This window comes from Eurosta solidaginis, chromosome 5, assembly GCF_040869045.1.
Source record: "Eurosta solidaginis isolate ZX-2024a chromosome 5, ASM4086904v1, whole genome shotgun sequence".
In the NCBI taxonomy this organism is placed as follows: Eukaryota; Metazoa; Arthropoda; class Insecta; order Diptera; family Tephritidae; genus Eurosta; species Eurosta solidaginis.
This window is the reverse complement of record NC_090323.1, coordinates 216,831,320-216,851,707: the sequence shown is the minus strand read 5'-3', so window position 1 is coordinate 216,851,707 and position 20,388 is coordinate 216,831,320. Positions and strand designations below refer to the sequence as shown.

General features: G+C 37.8%; 1 protein-coding gene across 4 annotated transcripts in view; it reads left to right on the top strand.

The window, feature by feature from the left end:
- cu (curled) overlaps positions 1-20,388 on the top strand; it is a 131,397-nt gene that overhangs the window by 33,687 nt on the left and 77,322 nt on the right. Inside the window, exons 1-2 of one of the 4 annotated variants that reach the window (XM_067788270.1) lie at positions 2,746-3,259; positions 3,394-3,629. The exons of 1 other annotated variant lie outside the window; for it this stretch is intronic. The gene's annotated coding sequence lies outside the window, so the exon portion shown is untranslated. Of the gene's footprint in view, positions 1-2,745; positions 3,630-20,388 lie in introns of those variants that run through there. 2 more of the 4 variants (XM_067788271.1, XM_067788269.1) reach the window with 2 other exon arrangements.

The window sequence follows — 20,388 nt, the reverse complement described above, 5'->3', positions numbered from 1 at the left end:
TTAAGTAAAATAAAATAAAATACCGATGAAGGAATTTAGCAGTTCCCGAAATGGGTCTATACAACGAGGTTTCGAAGTTGTCTAAATTTTTTCTTTCTTCTATTCTAATTTAATAATTTTGTCAATCAAGAAAAAATTTATTATAACAATAAATAAATAAATTATAACAATAATAATGATAAAATAATTATTGTTGGGCCTTGCGCTCGATTCGAACCCACGATCTTACAAATCAGTAGGCCGATATAACAACAAAAATTGTTAAAATAAAATAAAATAAAAAAAATAAAATTAAATGAAACGAAATGAGATAAAATAAAAATTAAATAAAAAAATAAAAAAACAATAAAATAAAACAGAATAAAATAAAGTAAAATGAAATAAAATAAACTAGAGTAATACCACAAGCAAAGGAACATCTATTGACTTTGTTAAAGCTTTCCACAGCGTCCTGACTGCTAGAAGTACTAGACATACATAAGATAGCACCGAATGTTAAGAAACTGCTGTGCCATCACTCGTCCTTGTGGGAAATTACTTTAAATATAAGTCAAAGAAACGGTCTCATAAAATCGGTTCCTATCCCTATTAAAAGAGGAATTTTTCAGGGAGACACGTTAAGTCCACTATGGTTCTGCCTCGCTTTAAATCCATTATCAACCGTCTTAAAAGAAACCAACTATGGGTTTACCATTAAATCTCCACATCTAACGCATTACAAACTGTCGCACCTGCTATATATGAATGACAAGCTGTATGGCGCAAACGACCGTCAAATTAACACACTGCTGGAGCTTACAGAGGTTTTTCAAATGATATTAGAATGCCATTTGGAATTGATAAATGCCGCAAACTGAGTGTAGAATACGGGAGATTTGTACTGCGAAACGTTCAGCTAAGCAACGGTCAGGCGATAAATGGCATGTCTGAAAGCGAATGTTTCAAATACCTTTGTTTGATTCAGGCCCGTAGGATCCAGCACAGTGAATTAGTGTTGAACACAGCAAATTAATATTTGGATAGGGTCAAGAGCTTACTTAAGTCGTGCTGAAATAGAAACAACCTTTAATAGATACGTGATTGTACTCACATACACTTTCGGAACAATCAAATGGTCGGACACAGAGTTGAAGAGTGTGAAAAGAGCAACAAGCACGCTGCTAACAAAACTTGGTGCCCATCACCCTAAATCTGCGATAGAATGCCTCTACTTGCCACGCCAGGATGGTGGCAGAGGCATGGTAGATATAAAACATCGGCACAAGAAATGTGTTCATAAGCTACGCATATACTTTCAAAACCAACGCAGCCCTCTCTTAGAAACGATATGCAAGGTAGATATAAAGTATTCCCCACTAAACCTACATGATGTTACGACGTACGAGCTCACCTCCGATCGAGAGCACATACAATCGCTCATACAAGAGTGGAAAATGAAAGCGATTCATGGAAGGCACGCATATGCCCTGGATCATACAGAAGTGGACAAATCAGCATCCAATAAGTGGTTAAGTCACCCTGGTATCTACGCTGAAACCGAGGGGTTGGACATCCAAGACCAGGTTATTGCAACAAGGAACTACTGCAAATATGTAATGCGAGCTCCTATTGAAAATGATAATTGTAGACGATGCCAAAGACATCCCGAAACAATTCACCACATAACGGTGCATGTGTTACATTGGCGGCTACAGAATACTTAACAAGGCATAAACAGGTGGCAAAGATCGTACATCAAACACTAGCTCTGCGTTATGATCTAATTACAGCGGAATGCCCATACTACACATATACCCCAGAGGCAACGCTAGAAAATAGCGCCTTCAAAATGTATTGGGACCGCTCTATTCTAACAGATCGACCTGATATAACGATCGTAAATAAGCAGGAGAATCAGACTTACCTAATAGACATAGGTATTCCAAACACACACAACCTACAGGAGTGCCGTGCGGAGAAGCTCAGAAAATACCAAAGTCTCGCACACGAAATTAAGGAGATGTGGAAGCTGCACAGAGTCGACATAATACCAATAATAATATCCTCAACTGGAGCTATCCCGAAATCACTGAACTGTAGCCTTGAGAAACCTCAACTCACCGAAAAGCGCCGAGCGATACAGAAGGCTGTTATTTTGTCGACAAGCTCTATAATTAGAAAATTCTTAAGGATACACTAATCTACGATGTATTATATAAATTTAAAAACCTGATACATATGTATTTATTTATAGAAAATCTTACCAACAACTGTAAAACCAAACCAATGTAACTAGTTAATAGAATTAAATAGCATTTAGTATATTGTTGTTTATACCGATATTTAATGTAAACCCTCAAAGGAGAAAATTTTAAATAAAGGACAATTAAAACTCGAGTACAAAAATTAGACAAAATAAAATAAACTTAAATAAAAAACATTAAATAAAATAAAATAATTAAGTTTAATAAAACAGAATAAAATAAAATAAAAAACATAAAATAAAATAGAATACAATAAAATAAAATAAAATAAAATAAAATAAAATAAAATAAAATAAAATAAAATAAAAAAATAAAATTAAATTAAATTAAATGATACGAAATCAGATAAAATAAAAATTAAATTAAATTAGATAAATAAAATAAAATAAAATAAAATAAAATAAAAGAACGAGAGAGAAGGAAAACAAAGGATAGAAAAGGAAAGCAAAGTAAGGAAATGAAAAGACCGGAAAGTAATAGAACGTGAAGGAAAGAAAGGGATAGGAAAGGAATGGAAAAGCAAAAGATAAAAAAGAAAAGCACAGTAATGAAAGGAACGGAAAGGATATCCATATGAAATATTTAAAAATTATTTTAAAAATATAAAAGCTTATCACATTCTGAAAAGCATCAGTTCGGGACTAATTATTGTTAATTTGTTCCCATACAAATTGATTCCTATATATAAACACTTCAGAGAATAATCGCAAATTTCTGTCTTGTAGTACTTTTGTCGCTCTTGATATTTTTATTGTTTTCTTTAAAATAGCCAAACATACATACAAAAACAAATACTGATTATCCTTATCAGAGTACGAAAGAGATGATGAGCGTGCCGCTATATTACACAAAACTCAATGTGCGCGTGGTTCCATTGTTTAAAAGTAATTGCACTGCTTTCATAAAAGTTTAGTTGATTTCGAAACGGATGCGAGTTCACGTCAAGAGCTAATGAGAATCTATGAAGTGCTTTGTTATTTTGTTGTGATTTCTAAAAATACGAAAAAGAATATTTGGTGCTGTTTAGCTATTTTAAAATCATTTATACAAATTAAATCGTTAATAATGTTGTGCTCGTTCAGTGAAAAAAGTTTTACATCCAAAGAATTGTGCTGCTTTAGTGTTACTCTTTAATTTTCTTTTAAAACAGGGACATTTTCCAAGAAATAATCATAAAAACTAGCATTTGTCTCTAACTAATAAAGTGTTGTATAACAAAAATTTTGTATTACCTGTCATATAACCAAGAACAAGAAACCTTCTGAAGGAAAAAGTGCATTTAAGCGCCTAAAAGCAATTCTATCCGGTTTTAAGAAATTTTCGTTGTTTTTGTTCACTTGTTTTCGCTACGAAACAAGTGCACTTTGAAATCTATCCATGGAAATGGTAAGCATAATAAATATATATATAAATATGTATGTATATATCAATATGTATAAGTTTATATAACCTCATTTGCGACTGATAGTGAGCAAGTATGATGTATATGAAAACTATAAATTACAATGTAACATAGGTCCAACTGTACTTTGATGAATACCAGCTACAAGCTATGGTGTATGATACATCTTGAATCCATAATATTTCTGCAACAACAAGCAGGGCAAGCTGGTAGCAGACGTTCAGTGCGTGCCCAATAAGAATAGTAGGGTTAATTGGTTAGTTTCAAGACTGACACATTTGACTATTACCTTTGTTCGGAGCCTTACGGCAGACTTGGTTAATTTTGTAAGAAGGTCGTGAACATGGTTGCCACACCATGTTTTCTTTAGGGACAAAAATTCTTCGAAAAAAAGGACCAAATCTTAGAAAAAAAAGAACCAAATTTTTATTTTATTTGATTGTGATACAAGCAATTCACAAAAATGTCGTAGTCGTTGTCAAATATAAAACTTCAGAATGCTTCTATGGTTTCCTAAACAAAATTTTAATAAACTTAGCGAATAGGAGACTTAATTCAAATTTTCAAATTTCTAGGATAAGTCTATGCCTTCACTAAATATACGTTTTGAATGTAGTTTTGCTGACAAAACTCTTAGTTCCAGAATTATGCTGCTAATTGGAAAGAATGTATAGCGCAGTTTGGTTTTAGTAAGAAAAGGCTAAAAAATTTGCGTTTTGGTGTAGCCGAACTATGAGCATACTCAGTAAATCATAAATGATGCTTACTTTTTCCCCTGAACGTTGAAATTTCATACCAACGCCTAGATTTAGTAAGTGTGATTTTTGAAAAACTTCCATTTAGCCCAGACTTCAGATTAAAAATCAAACGTCTTAAAAGTTTCAACTGTGCAATAACGGAACCTGATTACATTTATGTAGGTACTAGAAACCAGTTAACAGCGTTGTTATTGAAATCTATGGGGTTCTGTACCTACGAGAATAAAATACAAAACACTTCTTTCGAAATCAAATCTTTTTACATTTGCTTCAAATTCTGAATATAAAAGTAAATTTGTTCAATCGTCATTCGTTATTCATTTATAAAGTTACCGCTTTCAAGAAGTATTCCTGGCTTACATTGAAAGAAATGGTGCTAGTAAAATCAACAAATCGGGTCTGTTGTTCTTGACTTAACGGAGATTCGCTGAAATTGATCGAATTATGGTTCGACCGAGTTCTTTGTCAAGCGGACAAATTAGTTTAGTCATTTCAACAGAAGAGAAATTGTCGCTCTTAAGTTAACAAAATTCTGTAAAAAATTGACAGATTCCTAATCAATCTAACTGATTTTTTTTTGTAACCACAACTGATCTCACTGGTCATTTCAACAACGATCAACAGTCAATACATGATCAAATTTCACAGAGAATTTTACGCTCACTGCGCTCTCTACTTTGTACTAACGTACGCTCTGTACTATATGTATGCACATATTTACGTATGTATATGGCGGCCGCCGTGGTGTGATGGTAGCGTGCTCCGCCTACCACACCGAAGACCCTGGGTTCACACCCCGGGCAAAGCAACATAAAAATTTTAGAAATAAGGTTTTTTAATTAGAAGAAAATTTTCCTAAGCGGGGTCGCTTCTCGGCACTGTTGGGCAAGCACTCCGAGTGTGTTTCTGCAAATGAAAAGATCTCAGTGAAAACTCATCTGCTTTGGAATTGTCGCAACATAGGTACTTTCTTACAAAGCTGTTACAACAACTTTTTTGTTTATTTGACTACTAAAACGGTTAATTACGAATCAAGGATTTGTGCGCAGTTGATTCAACATCTTGTTGCGATGGATAAAAATTGACAGAAATTTCGGTTGATTTAACCAGCCTTTTTCTTTCAGTGTACTTACAGTTAAAATAGTTCTTATGCCAAGCTACTTAGTTTTTAAGTATTCGGCGTGCCTTAGCACCACAATACTCCTGGAACACCACAATACTCCTGCAATTTTTACATAGGATTTCTTTGTAAAAAATATTGAAAGTGTTACCAAACATAAAATCAATTAGTTTCATTATTTTACATAGTTGTCAATTCAAATTTTAACTCGACGGCCATCGTAATGGGTCCATCAGTGGAAAGCCCTGCCAAATTTGAGAAAAATTGTTTTAGCTCAACTAGTGAAAAAAATCTATCACGAAAAGTGTTTGATAACCGATCGAAATATTTGGATACTAAAACAATACTTTTTTCTGATAAGTCCGTGTAATGTGTTTGCCCTTAGATCCATCACTTTTCTTATTAATGCCTCGCCTTAAATATCTCCTAAGAAATGTTATTGGTCTGCTACATTTTATTGACTGAGCAATTTTTGTGGAAAGATTTCCATACACATAAGTAAATTGAAAACTATATGTGGGTTAATGAAAGTGTGCCAAATGTTATGGGCAGAGTTGTGAATTTTAACCTCAGTGAAAAAGGAAGAAAAGTTCCAAAATCGTGGCTACTGCCTAAAAAGGACCAACATTTTAAAAAAGGGACCAGCGGACCAAATGGGTTTGGAAGGGACCATTGTTGGTCCAAATGGACCAAAAGTGGCAACCGTGAAGAATATAAACACCTCCGCAAAGAGAGCCTGCTCTCTCAATATTTGTGATGTTTTCTCTCATTTCCACTTATAAAATTTCGGATAACAGTTTATATATGTGTCTCTTTTACAGGTTAAACTTACTTACTTAATTGGCGCTTAACCGTTTAAACGGTTATGGCCGTCCGACAAGGCGCGCCAGTTGCTTCTTGTTTCTGCCATCCGGCGCCAATTTGTCACACCAAGGAATTTTAAATCGTTTTCCACCTGGTCCTTCCAGTGGAGTGGGCCGCCCTCTACCTCTGCTTCCATAGGCGCGTTCCGATAGAAAAACCTTTTTGGGAGCGTCATCTTTCATTCGCATAACATGGCCTAGCCAGCGCAGCCGCTGCGTTTTAATTCGCTAGATTGTGTTGATGTCTGCGTAGAGCTTGTACAGGTCATCGTTAAATCTTCTTCAAGTTAAAACTGACTTGAAAAAACCAATTCGGTTTTGCCCGCTTCACTTTCAGTCAAGATTTGCTAACAGGGTGTTTGAGTTATGAGGGGAATGCTCCACCTCTTGAAAACACAACCTTTAATATATAATCTGTTTGTACGAGAGCGTGCTGTCTGATTACCTGGTTGGGCGTTACGCCGCTTTCTCAACGAGATAGAACTCAATTTACACACAAAGATCTTATCAAAGTTCAATAGCTTGTGGTAGAGTTTGGAATCGTTTCTAAAATACGCTAGAGCTAAACATTTCGTGTCTCGTTCTGTATCGTTCACAAAAATGTTAGTTTAAAGATACCTCGAATTTAAAGACACCAGCAATCTTATTAGCTTTGAGTTCATCCCTAGCAAGACATATTACTATGCCCCAGGTTTTTCCCGGCTATCAACTTCATAATTTATATACCCTCGAGGGGGAGTGGGATGGAGAAAACATTTGGGACGAGATTTTGATGTTTCTGTACGGATAGGTATAGGCTGCAAGCAGTTAGAGGTGGCGTATTTTGTCAGAAACTTGAAGTTAGCCAAAAGTTTATGCTACCTGATCACTGCAGCGTCTTCCAAGCAGAAGTCGCCGCTATCAAGGATGCGGACACGTTATCGAATGCGTTTTGTGCTAGAGAGTTAAACATCTAATCGGACAGTTAGACGGTTTTTATGCGCTGACCTCTGAAACTGTGCATCCTGGCAACGCGTATCTCTCAGTCCGAAATCGCTTGTGTAAACTGGAGGTGAGCTCCAGCAGGGTTTCTGTTACACCGTTTGTCCTTTGTAGTCTTCTCTTAGAAAGTTGGGCCTTGGGTTTGATACGCAAACGCTGGACTGACGCCATCTTATGCCGGGTTTCGTTGTTAGCATAGTATAAGGACGTGTGATGGAGATGTGTACGAATAACTGGAAGAACTTGTCGGGGATCAATGTTCGTCTCATGCGAAAGTATGTCGTTGCAGCTCAGCGTTTCACTTAATGATGAGAAATAAGTCATGCCCTTAGTTATTGCGGTATCACAAAGGACCGTAATCTCACTAACTGCTTATCGATAACCGCTCATATATCGACGAAGTCTAACTGTTTGGAAACTAAAGAAAACAAGGGTATTGTAACGAATTTACTGCAATTCCCCTTATTTGCAATCTTCTGCTAACGTTCGAATCACTAAACTGTTGAATAAATAACTCCACTATTCAATAATACAAAATGGCCCTTATTAAAGTTCTTCACAATAACACTACTATTGCTCGCCAAATAGCGTCTTAAATCCAAATGATTGTCGCACCTCTACTGTTGCTGCCTTTTATACTCTGTGATTTCTCGTTCGCATCTTCTAGGCTCTTCCATTCTAGAATTTACTAGTTGGTTATCAGCTATAAAATTACTACGTTTATAGCTTCTCATATGCGCGTATATATGTGAGCACAATTATAATTGCATACTTTTGGGAGCATCTCAGATAAGATATCTGAATGTGTTTGTGCGTCTCTTCTCCGCTGCGTGTACGTACCTATGTGAAGACATAATGATTGGTTTAATGATGTGCATACAAGTCACTACTTAGCATCGGCTTATAGACGATAGAATCCCTTAGTGTTGCTGATATTCGGGACAGTATCATAGAACTGTTCACCAGGAAAATGATTGAGAAGAGTCTGGTAGTCCGCCCTGCAAGGTGTTAGGGGCCAAAGTGACCTTCATTAAAAACCTCATCTTGTATCTTCTAAGCACTTTACAGCAACGAACCTCTCTTCATTTAGCCTAAAAACTTTGGAGAGCTGATTGATCTTAATATTCTGAGGAGGATTACTTGAGAGCCACTGTCAGTATCCTAGAATACAACAAATTTGTTCTGGGCGCCCTTAGAGACATGAAATGGGTTTATGACAATGTCTTCACAGGGGCTTTAAAAAGAACTCTGCTTCTGTGCAAAAGAATCGCGAGAAGAGTATGCAGAGTCAAGCCGCAATCGGGTGGTCTGCCTTCTCTACTCTGTATTGGGGGAGTTAATGAACTGCTGGTAAAACTGGAAGCCAGTGGGTGTCCGTAGTTCGCTACGCAGATGTTCAGGCAACCCTGTTCAGGAGTAAATTTCTGGCCACAATGATCTATATTCAGCAAAGCTCACTGAATGCAGTGAATAAATAGGCCGAGTAATGCGCTGTCAACCCAAGCTAATCGGAAATATGAATTTATTTAAGATCCATATTTAAGCCTCTGTAGGTTGGGGTAGTCTCGATAACATTTTCTGATAAGATTAAGTATCTAGAAATCATACTATATAGTAAGCCGAAAGACTTGGATGCTTTATACTGCCAACTCACCAAGGCTCGAGCAGTAGCTTTACGAGATGGTATTCAATCCGACACTCTTCTATGGCATGCTGGTCTGATGGAACGCATAGATATCAGCGACGCTGTAACAACAACACTCAACTTGATCCAGAATGTAATGCTGAGTATACGTTTGGTGGACATCATTAGATTTTGCGATGAAGGATTTGAGCTACCTAACTTCAGTTCTCAACCGGTAGACCAGTAAGCTGGTTGAAGGATGGGTTGAATTCTATGAGCCTGTTTTTGCTGTGATTTAAAGTCTACTGAAAGTGCCTTATCTCGCTTGGAATTGGTTCGAATTCGATGCCGGCAGATTAGTTGAAGAGCTCATTGAGTGACTTGCAGGCTTGACTGCCTCAAATTTTCAAGAAATAGGAAAAAGTATTTCGACTTTTGTTTACTTAAATTTCCGGTGGATCTATTACTATTACGTCTAGCGAATTGCCTGGAAATAAAACCGCACAATTAGTCAAAGCTGAATGAACCTTATCAAAGTTTCTTCGAATGGGATAAGTCTGACATTGGGAAGGTCAAGAGGGTGCTTTACCGTGCGTGCTATTGATATGTTGCTCTTATCGGTCTTAACGGTGGTAAAATAAACTTACTGATAAACGGCGAATAATAACAGATGGCTGAAGCACCAGCAGATAAAATCTTTGGAGTACTCGAAAGTAATACTCATAGGGAGATTAAGTTACCGTTACGTATTAGTGACGGCGTCCAACAACGACTACACTGTAAGTATGTTGAGCTTCCAGTGCATTGGTAGGATAAGGGGGAGGGGGAAATATTTGTTTTCCTTCTCTTTGGTTTACTATGAGACGTCACAAATCCAAAAAATAAATAAAGACAACAGTAAAAATCTCTCGATTATGCAATGGAACTCAGGAGTTTCGATTGCAAGTTGACGGAAAAGCAATGAAGCAATTAGTAAAGCGAAAATACTTCGATTACAATAAAATGTGGCCTTTTGCAATAAATGAAAGATAAAAAGCTGAACAAAAGCGTGACCAGCAATATAAAGTAACAATGTTGTAATTGTGAGAAAGTTGAACGAAATTTAAACAGGTATGCACAAATGCAGGTTTCCACACTTACTTAATTAATTAATTGGCGCTTACCTGCTTAAACCGTTATGGCCGTCGAAAAAGGCACGAAAGCCGATTATTAGTTGGGTTAACTGGCCACAGGGCCGCGGAGAGGGGGGTGGGGGGCAGCCAGGGCAATTGCCCTGGGCCCGGAAGGTTTTTGGGGGCCCGTCAAGGCAAAGCAGTATGGACAGTACTCTAACTAGGATTTCATAGATACATACATATTTTGTTGCTACAAAAAATTGTTTTAAAATTGAAAATCACTAAACTAAAATCATAAGCATCCAATCAAATACTCTGGGGCATAGTCAGAGTTGAAATAAAATGTGATTTTAAGTTAGATAAACGTTTTTAGCACAATTTTAGAAGCGCTATCGGTTAAAAACGCTTCAATTAACAATATGCCCCTGGATGACTGCCGTGGGCAAGGGTATGATAATGGCAGTAATATGAGCGGTCATTACAAAGGAGCGCAGAGTCATATCCTGAGAGACAACTCCCTGGCAATATTTGCACCTTGTGCTTGTCATAGTTTAAATTTATGTGGAGTGCAAGCTGTTGAAGGTTGTGCAGAAGTCATCACAGTTTTCGGTATTATGCAGAAATTGTATTATATCTTTAGCGCAAGCCCTCAGAGATGGGAAATTCTCAAGGAAAAAACGAATTGCTCCTTGCACAGCATGTTACACATACGATGGTCTGCTCGTGTGGATAGTGTGAAACCTTTCGCAACTCACATTCCCCAAATATTGAAAGCTATTGATGAAATCAAGCTTTTGAATCTGAGTTCAGAAACAATAACGGATTTGAAAGGTATTGAAGCATATATGGGGAAATTTGAGTGTATCCTCTTAGCCTCCATTTGGCTCAAAGTGTTTACGGTAATCAACAATCGAAATCTGGTACTGCAAGCTAGAAATGCCACACTGGACGTGGAAACAGAAAATATACGTAGCCTGATTGATGAGTTGAAGAAGTTCAGGGATCAACGGTCGATCATACTTCAAGAATGTATGGTTCTGGCAGGGAGTATAGGAGTTGTGAATACCTTCGCAGAGAAAAGAAGGATGATAAGAAAGCGCCAGTTCGATGAATTACCTGGCGAATCACCAGAGTGTGATTCCGAAACTCAATTCAAACAGCAAGTTTTTTACGTTCTTTTGGACTGCTTGGTTGGTAACATGACAAGACGTTTCGAAGCCGTAAATGACATTGCGATTAAATTTACGGAAGAAGAGCTCAGAGAAAAAGCAGCGGCATTCTGCACGATTTATGGCATCGATATTTCTACGGATCTAATAGATGAAATCATTCATCTCAAAGCCATCCACTTAGCAAATTTGGGATGTGATTCGCTGCCACCATTTCAACTTCTGAACAAATTTCATGACTTGAAGATGGAAGCATTATTTCCTAACATCTGCATAGCATTAAGAATATATTGCACACTTCCAGTCAGTGTGGCTGAAGGGGAGCGTTCTTTTAGTCTATTGTGTCGCGTGAAAAATTGTTTACGTTCTACTATGAGTCAAAGTCGCTTGACAAGCCTTGGAACATTGGCGTTGGAGTCCAGCGTTGCTCGCAGCATTAGCTTTGCATCGGTAATTTCCATATTCGCAGACCAAAAAGCACGGAAGGTTTTCCTTGGCTGATTCAAGCTCTTAAAATGTACATATTTAGAAAATGTTAATGCAAGCAAATCAAACAATGAAATCTAACATTTCATTTATGTAAGTGCTCCAGTAAATCTTATATTATATGAAATAAAACTGACAATATGAATTGAAACATTTATGTATGTTATGTTATTTTTTTACTGGATTGAGTTTATTTTTTAGGGGGCCCGTAAACGCGAACTGTCCCAGGGGCTCGGCTCGGCTCTCTGCGGCCCTACATATACGTATATTACATAGTTTATTTCGCTTAATTTAGTTTCTGAATTTGGGTATTATATATTGCCTTAAAACTTCGAAATATTTCCTTTTTTACTGCTGGGTTACCATGCACATAAATCCATACATAGCATAGCTAGCAACTATAAAGCATAAAATTGTGAACAAATGATAGATTACAGCATACTTCTAGGCGGCAGAGAGAAATAAAGCTTTTGTTTAACTCGTTACGTGCTTTTACATTCTTCCGTAGGTATGTATGTATATATTATTAAGGTATGTCTTAACGCAGAATAACTCTTGCCAACAAGTGTTCTGCGGAAGATTTATTGTGCTGTATGAGCTTTACGCAGTTATGAAGATAGTATAAAAACTCAAAGGCTTCACTGCTGGCTTATGTTATGCGAACGAACGAAGACGCTCCGGCCGAGAAAGTATTTCAATCGAAACGGCAATTTGCGAGCATAGGCGAGGCAGGTGAAGAAGGCTTTACCTTCCTTGATCAAAGCGGCCAAAATTGCTTGGGCGGTTGGGCGCTGGTTAATGATGATAATGTCTTAACAATAATAAAACGAAGTTCATGAAATCATCATAAAAAGTGAAGCAATGAAACCGAAACCAAATACATGCCCAGGTATTGCCACTTCAAAAAATTTAAAGAGGTGTTCGAAATGTGTTTGAAAGTAACATGAGCTACAACAATGTGGGTTTCAAGGGGTTGTGTAGTGCAACCTCTGCAGCTATCCGTTGCGAACTTTATTTATTTAGCAGGCGAGGCTCTAGCTAACCCAGCTTCCTTACGGAAGGAGTGCGTATGGATGAGCTAGAACTTTCAAAGTGGACATGTCAAGCTGTTCCCGAGATGGTCGGGCTAGTAGTTTAATAATGCAAACTTGTGGAATAAAATGAATCAATAACAATATGGGTGACAAATGAAGAATATTCTTAGTTATTTAATGTGAATGAAGAATATTCTTGTCTATTGTATTGATTGTTACGATCGAATTATGCTATATTCTTGGCTCTTTTTTCTAGATGTTGGCATTAAGAAAAATTTTCTCAAAGGTGTCACTTACTTATTTGAAATTAAAAAATTTTATGAAATAGGTCAGTATGCGATAAAGCGAAAAGAACTCTACGTATTTTTAAGCAAAAATGTGCACATAAAATCCAACGTGGATGAAAAGCTGCTCTCCACAACACAGCATGCGTACACCAAAGGCAAGTCGGTAGACACCGCATTGCATAGGGGGGTAATAAGCATAGATAAATCCCTGGAATATAAGGAGTATGCTCTAAGAGTCTTCTTGGGCATTGCCGGGGCTTTCAATAATGTTTCAAAATGGGCGACTATGGATGGTCTTAATTACATCAAAGTACATCCTGCCTTAATCAGATGGATCGGCTGCATGTTAAATTGCAGAAAGATTACATCACAATGGGGATTGTACGAGGCCACGAAATCAGTGGACAGGGGCACGCCACAGGGAGGGGTGCTATCACCTCTGCTGTGGACGCTGATCATCAACCAACTGCTCAGAGGATTCGATGAGGGACCCGTAAAACTTACGGCTTACGCAGATGACGTTGCAATTCTCATAAGTGGAAAGTGTCTTCCAACGATTAGTTCTTTGATGGGTCGGGCGTTCGGGATATTCATACCTGGGCATCTAACGTCGTGTTGAAAGTCAATGCGGAGAAGAGATACAAGGTCCCATATTGGACCAGGCCCAAGTTAGGAAGGGTGACCTTACAGGAGAAACCTTGTACAAAATATCTAAGAATCATCCTAGACAGTAAGCTGTCATTGAAGCTCAACGTGGAGGAGAGGGTCAAGAAGGCCTCAACGGCACTCTATGCATGTAAAAGAACACTAGGGTGTACGTGGGGCTTATCGCCCTCTCTTTCTCATTGGGTTTTTACAGCGATTGTAAGCCCTATTCTATACTATGGAGTTCTTGTTTGGTGGAAAGCCACACAAAAAACAACATACCTCAAAAAATTAGAGGGGGTATGCGAGCTATGAATATTTAATATTACGGGAGCCCTGAAAATAACCCCGACGACTGCATTGTATGCCATTCTGCACATTTCACCTGTAGACCTGGTAGCAAAGAACATAGCATTAACAACCGCAACTAGGCTCGGTGCCTCGGGGCAGCTTGCGCGCCGACCATATGCCCATTGTAGTATAGCGTCATCAATCACAAGACGAACAGACTACCTGATTCCCTATATGCGCTTTGAGGGAGATCTTAAGGCCACAGTAGAGGGGGACGTTTGGTGCAAGGGAGATCAAATGGCGGACGAAGCGATACATGTGTACACAGATAGTCCCAAAGTAGTGGAAGGAGTAGGGTCTGCGGTATACTGTGCTGGTCCGGAAATAAGCAGATCCTACAGGCTGCCAGATTACTGTAGCGTTTTCCAAGCGGAGATATTAGCCGTAACCAAAGCAGTAGAGACCCTGGAAGAGAATAGCTTAAGCTGCAACATTGTTAACTTTTCTATTGACAGTCAAGCAGCAATTAAGGCAATAATCTCGCATAGAACAGCATTTAAATGCGTGGTAAAGTGTAAGCAGTCTCTGGAAAGAATCGGGACAGGGAGAAGCATACATCTATATTGGGTCCCAGGGCATATGGGAATAGATGGGAATGAAAAAGCGGTCGAAATAGCTAAAAAGGGCGCCTCCCTTGAAGCTTGCTCCGTAGACGTCCCAATTAGACTGGGCGAGATTAAGCGAAGGCGAGAGGTGCGCATGATAGACCAAGCGGGAAAGCCGTGGGTTCAAGCGCGGGGCTGTAAAGTGTCGAAGATAATATGTAGGTCTTACAACCTTAGATTAACAAAGTTGCTTCTATCATTAAAAAGAGAGGACTGTAGACTCATTACGGGTATTCTGACTGGACACTGCCTTCTGGCGTCACATGCCTTTAAATTAGGCTTGGTCAGTGATAGCAGATGTAGGAAGTGCGGGTTGGAGGCGGAAACGATCGAGCACGTTCTGTGCTCGTGCCCTGCACTTGCCAGGCTAAGACTCCAGCTATTAGGCGTGATACAGCTGTCAGATCTAGAAGCTGCAAGTGCCTTAAGTCCTAGGAAGCTTCTAGTATTTGCCAAGTGGGCGGAGTTATTTTATAACATAGGTCCTGGCTTTTGATAGGGTTTTTCAGTTTGTTCGTTAAAACAAACTTCTGGTTACACTACGGACTCAATTAGTCTATGTGAGGTCCTCATGGACCGGCCAGTTCAACCTAACCTAACCTAAGCAAAAAATATTTGGAAATAGAGTTGCCATCTCACCTTAATTATATCACTTATTATATTTATTACATTGCATATACGTTAGTGTATCGAAAAACGATTCCACCGATCTGGATGAAATTTTGTATATTGGAAACGTCCTTCATTGTAATCTCTAAAACTGATAATAATTTTACAAGGCAGCTACCTATTTGAAACTTTATTAAAACAAGTAAGGAAGGCTAAGCTCGGCGGTACAACAAACCGAACATTACATACTCAGCTGAGAGCTTTGGAGACAAAATAAGGGAAAATCACCACGTAGGAAAATGAACCTGGGTATCAAATGCAAGGTATTAAAGAGTATTTTAGAAGGCAGTAGGCCATAGTTCTATAAGTGGACGCCTTTTCGCGATATCGCCATAAAGGTGGACCAGGGGTGACTCTAGAATGTCTGTACGATATGGGTATCAAATTATAGGTATTAATGAGGGTTTTAAAAGGGAGTGGCCCTTAGTTGTACATCGACAAAAATGTGGACCAGGGTGACCAAATCTGTCGGGTACCGCTAATTTATTTATATATGTAATACCACGAACAGTATTCCTGCCATGATTCCACGGGCTTTTGATTTCGCCTTGCCGAACTTTTTCTTTTTCTTCTACTTAATATGGTAGGTGTCACACCAATTTTACAAAGTTTTTTTCTAAAGTTATATTTTGCGTCAATAAACCAATCCAATCACCAGGTTTCACCGCTTTTTTCGTATTTGGTATAGAATTGTAACATTTTTTTCATTTTTCGAATATTTCGATATCGAAAAAGTGAGCGTGGTCATAGTCGCATATCGCCCATTTTTAATACCAAGATAAAGTGCGTTCAGATAAGTAGGTGAACTAAGTTTAGTTAAGATATATCGTTTTTTGCGCAAGTTATCGTGTTAACGGCCGAGCGGAAGTACAGACGATCTACTGTGTATAAAAACTGGGCGTGGCTTCTACCGATTTCGCCCATTTTCACAGAAAACAGTTATCGTCAGAGAAGCTATGCCCTTACCAAATTTCACAAGGATTGGTAAATTTTTGTTCGACTTATGGCATTAAAAGTATTCTAGACAAATTAAATGAAATTTTCTTTTATTTTTGCATTTTGTTCCACGATATCATTACTGGAGTTGAATGGTGACATAACTTATTTATATACTGTAAAGATATAAAATTTTTTGTTAATATTTTACTTTTAAATTGGTTTTTTTTTTTTAAGTGATCGTCATCCGATTTTGCTAATTTTTATTTAGAACACATATAGTAATGGGAGTAACGTTCCTGCCAAATTCCATCATGATATCTTTAACGACTGCCAAATTACAGCTTGAAAAACTTTTAAAAATGGGCGGTGCCACGCCCATTGTCCAAAATTTTACTAATTGTCTATTCTGCGTCATAAGGTCAACCGATTTACCAAGTTTCATCGCTTTATCCGTCTTTGGTAAAGAATTTTCGAACTTTTTCGGTTTTTCGAAATTTTCGATATCGAAAAAGTGGGCGTGGTTACAGTGCGATTTCGTTCCTTTTAATTAGCGAACTGAGATGAGTGCTCAGGAACTTACATACCAAATTTCATTAAGATACCTCAAAATTTACTCAAGTTATCGTGTTTACGGGCAGACGGACGAACAGACGGACGGACGGACATTGCTAAATGAATTGCTTGTTTCGCCCAGCTCATCTTGATATATAAAAGTCTATATTTATCTCGATTAGTTTATGCCGTTACGGCGTACCGTTATGCGAACAAAATTAAAATACTCTGTGAGCTCTGCTCAGCTGAGTATAAAAATAAGTTTTCGATTTGTATACACACATGTTTACACAACGGGCACACATCGAGCTCTTGCTTCCAAGCCTTTCTTGTTCTTTCGTTTTCTTTTTTCATATAAACATAGCTTACGAAAATATTTAGTATAATACAAAACATTGAATTCAGCATTATCAAACTGACTTTCCGTTCTAAAGCATAATCTTATAAGCTTACAAAACAATAATAACATTTGTGTATATAAATATATTCGTTAAGAAAATTTTTGCGCTCAGTATGAATACCTGCACTATCTACGCCAGCATCTAGATAAATCAGCTAATCTCATTTGATTGTTGGTGGCAACTCGTAAGCGTGCAGTTTTGCTATTTATATATTTTTATTTATTATGCAATTGCCGGAAATAAATTGCATTTAGCTATGAGCACGTGAAAGTGTACTTGAATTGCACATACGAGATTGCCAATCGCCGATTTGCAACTAAATTAGGTTTACACATAAATATATACGCAATAAAATATAAGCTAATAAATCGTGACAACAGGGAAAACATACACTTGCATAAAAACCCAGGAAAGAAAAAGTAATTCTTTATATAAGGCTTATATTTTTTTCGTCTTGACTTATTTAATAAGGCCACGTAAATAGTGCATTGACGCAGAGTGGCGTGTTATCACCTCTGCTCTGGACTCCGACGATCAACCAATTGCTTGGGTGGTTTGACGAGTTGCCATTTAATGCCCGACAAGAATTAATCCCTTATGAGTTAAGCATTACGGACAGATGTACATTGCAAACATGAAAACTAAGAAATCTGCTATAGCTTACTACAATAAGCCTTATAATTTTAGACTTGTTTTGTAATATTCTCTAACTGTTATTGCAAAGCAAACAACTTCATAGATTGGTGATATCTACCTGATATATGTATACGCTCAGGCTTACATCATGACGCAATAAAACCGGACAAATCAAGTCATTATTACAAAATGGAGTCGCATTTGACAATACTCGCCCTAATAATTACAAGTGTTGCTTCTTGACTTATCTACAGCATTGGTTTTTTCAGTATCATAAAAAATACTACATTAAAGTCTTTCTGAAATATGAAGTAAATAAAAAAAAAATAAATGTAAGGCGCAATAACCTCCGAAGAGATCTAAGGCCGAGCTTCTCTTCCAATTTGCGTCGTGCTTCTCTTGATTTTTCCCTACAAATTGGTCGGACGGGACCTACATATTTTATGCCGACTCCGAACGGCATCTGCAAGGCAGATGAGTTTTCACTGAGAGCTTTTCATGGCAGAAATACAATCGGAGCGCTTGCCAGACACTGCCGAGGGGCGACCCCGCTTAGAAAAATTTTCTTCTAATTGAAAAATCTTATTTCTAAAATTTTGATGTTGCTTTGCCCGGGAGTTGAACCCAGGGCATACGGTGTGATAGGCGGAGCACGCTACCATCACACCACGGTGGCCGCCAGCCAGAAATATGAAGTAACGTGCAGGAAAACAACGCCTGCGGTCTGTATTTCCTTTAGTCGGAGAGTTTATTTACTTTTCCTGAGTGGAAATGGAAAAGTTTTACTCAACGCAACTAACTAGCTGGATCTTCAGGGCATTCCCTTGTGCACAACTAAGGAATATGGAAACATGCTTTTGATGCAATGAAATGATTACTGACTGGAGCAATGTCATGAAATTGTGAAAGAGTAGCTGGGAGGCTTCTAATACAAAAGGTAGGGATCACCGGTACACGGTCCCGTAACTCAACATTTATCTAAGCAAACGAAACGTTAACAGGTAGGTTCATTGAGCAGAAAATGGTGGCTGGCGTAAAAATATAAAGCGGCAGAGGTTTTACAGCAACGATGTTTCAAGAAATCAGAGCTTATAGAAATTCAATGACAGAAAAAACTGATATGTGGCCTATCAAAACTTTATTTGAAACAGCTCTGTCTGGCCCAGAAAACGTTTGGACAAACATGAAATAGCCGTATGATCAAACCCGACAGACATGGTTCCGAGGTTCTCAAACTATCCACCTACCTTTCTTCTGGCCCTTTTCATTCTCTCTTATCTCCTTTCAACTCTGCATTTTCTAGTTTATCTCCATCGGCCTATTCAACTTTCGTATATCTTTCATTCTTCCGTAAATTTCCCGTCTTCCTCTTACTATTCCTGCTCTTGCTCTTATCCAAGTCTAACCATTACTATTACTCTTAATCTTATCCATATATTATTTTTACTCTTCCTGTAAATCTCTTTTTATTAATTTCTCTCAAACCATTGCCCTTATTCTTACTTTTACTCTCACTCTCCCTCTTCCTCATAGTCTATTTACTTTTCCCAATTCCCTCAAACTTCCTCTACTCTTTCTTCATATTGCCTTTGTTTTCTCATCACTTCTCTGTCATGTTCCTGTTTCCAATGTGTGAAAAATATCGAGATTGATTCTTTTCCGCACATTACATTGCTAAAGTACTAAAAAAGTAGCAAAATAGTACCAAAACTTGTCCTTTCCTACTACTTTAAAATTCATGGCCGGATTATGAGACCCGTCAAATTTTTGTTGTTGTGATAATGAGATCACCTACCTCGTTTTATTGCGTCTTGGGCTTACATATAGTTTTCCTATATATATAAAGCTCATTGCTAACTTAAATGAACGTTGAAATCAGCTCTGCTGGTATTATTCGTATTGTATATTACAGCTTACACATTTGTTGGTGGGTAAATTCTATTTATGAAAACATACATCTTAAAGTGTTTGTCATATGAGTATATAAATTATGTAAGCAATTTAAAAGAAATTTTAAGTAAAAAAGAACAAAAAATGTAATATAAACCAAGGTTTATTAGCTTGTCCGACATATTCATAGGAATACCAATTACTTGTATATTGCTTAAGTTCATAATACCAATTCCACACAGCTAGCTAATGAAGTAATTAAATGATTTTTCTACATTAAAGCGCTTAGGTTAGGTTAGGTTTAACTGGCCGACCTACGAGGATCTCAACGACGAAACTAAAAAACCCTATCAGAAACCAGAAACCTATGCTACTTGCTTGTTCTAGACAGAAGGTAGCGTCCAGTCAGAATATCCATCATGAGCCTACCGTCCCGGCTTTTAAATGATAACAGCAACTAAGTTAATCTAAGTTTCTATTATCTGGTCATGTTCTTCGATGCTTTGCAGCCCCACACTTAGCACCATGCCTTTCCTACCTGCTCCATCATCCGCAGCTTTTGATCCCCGCTGATAGCCAATTTTAGCTATCTCATCCGCTTATCCATATCCATCATTC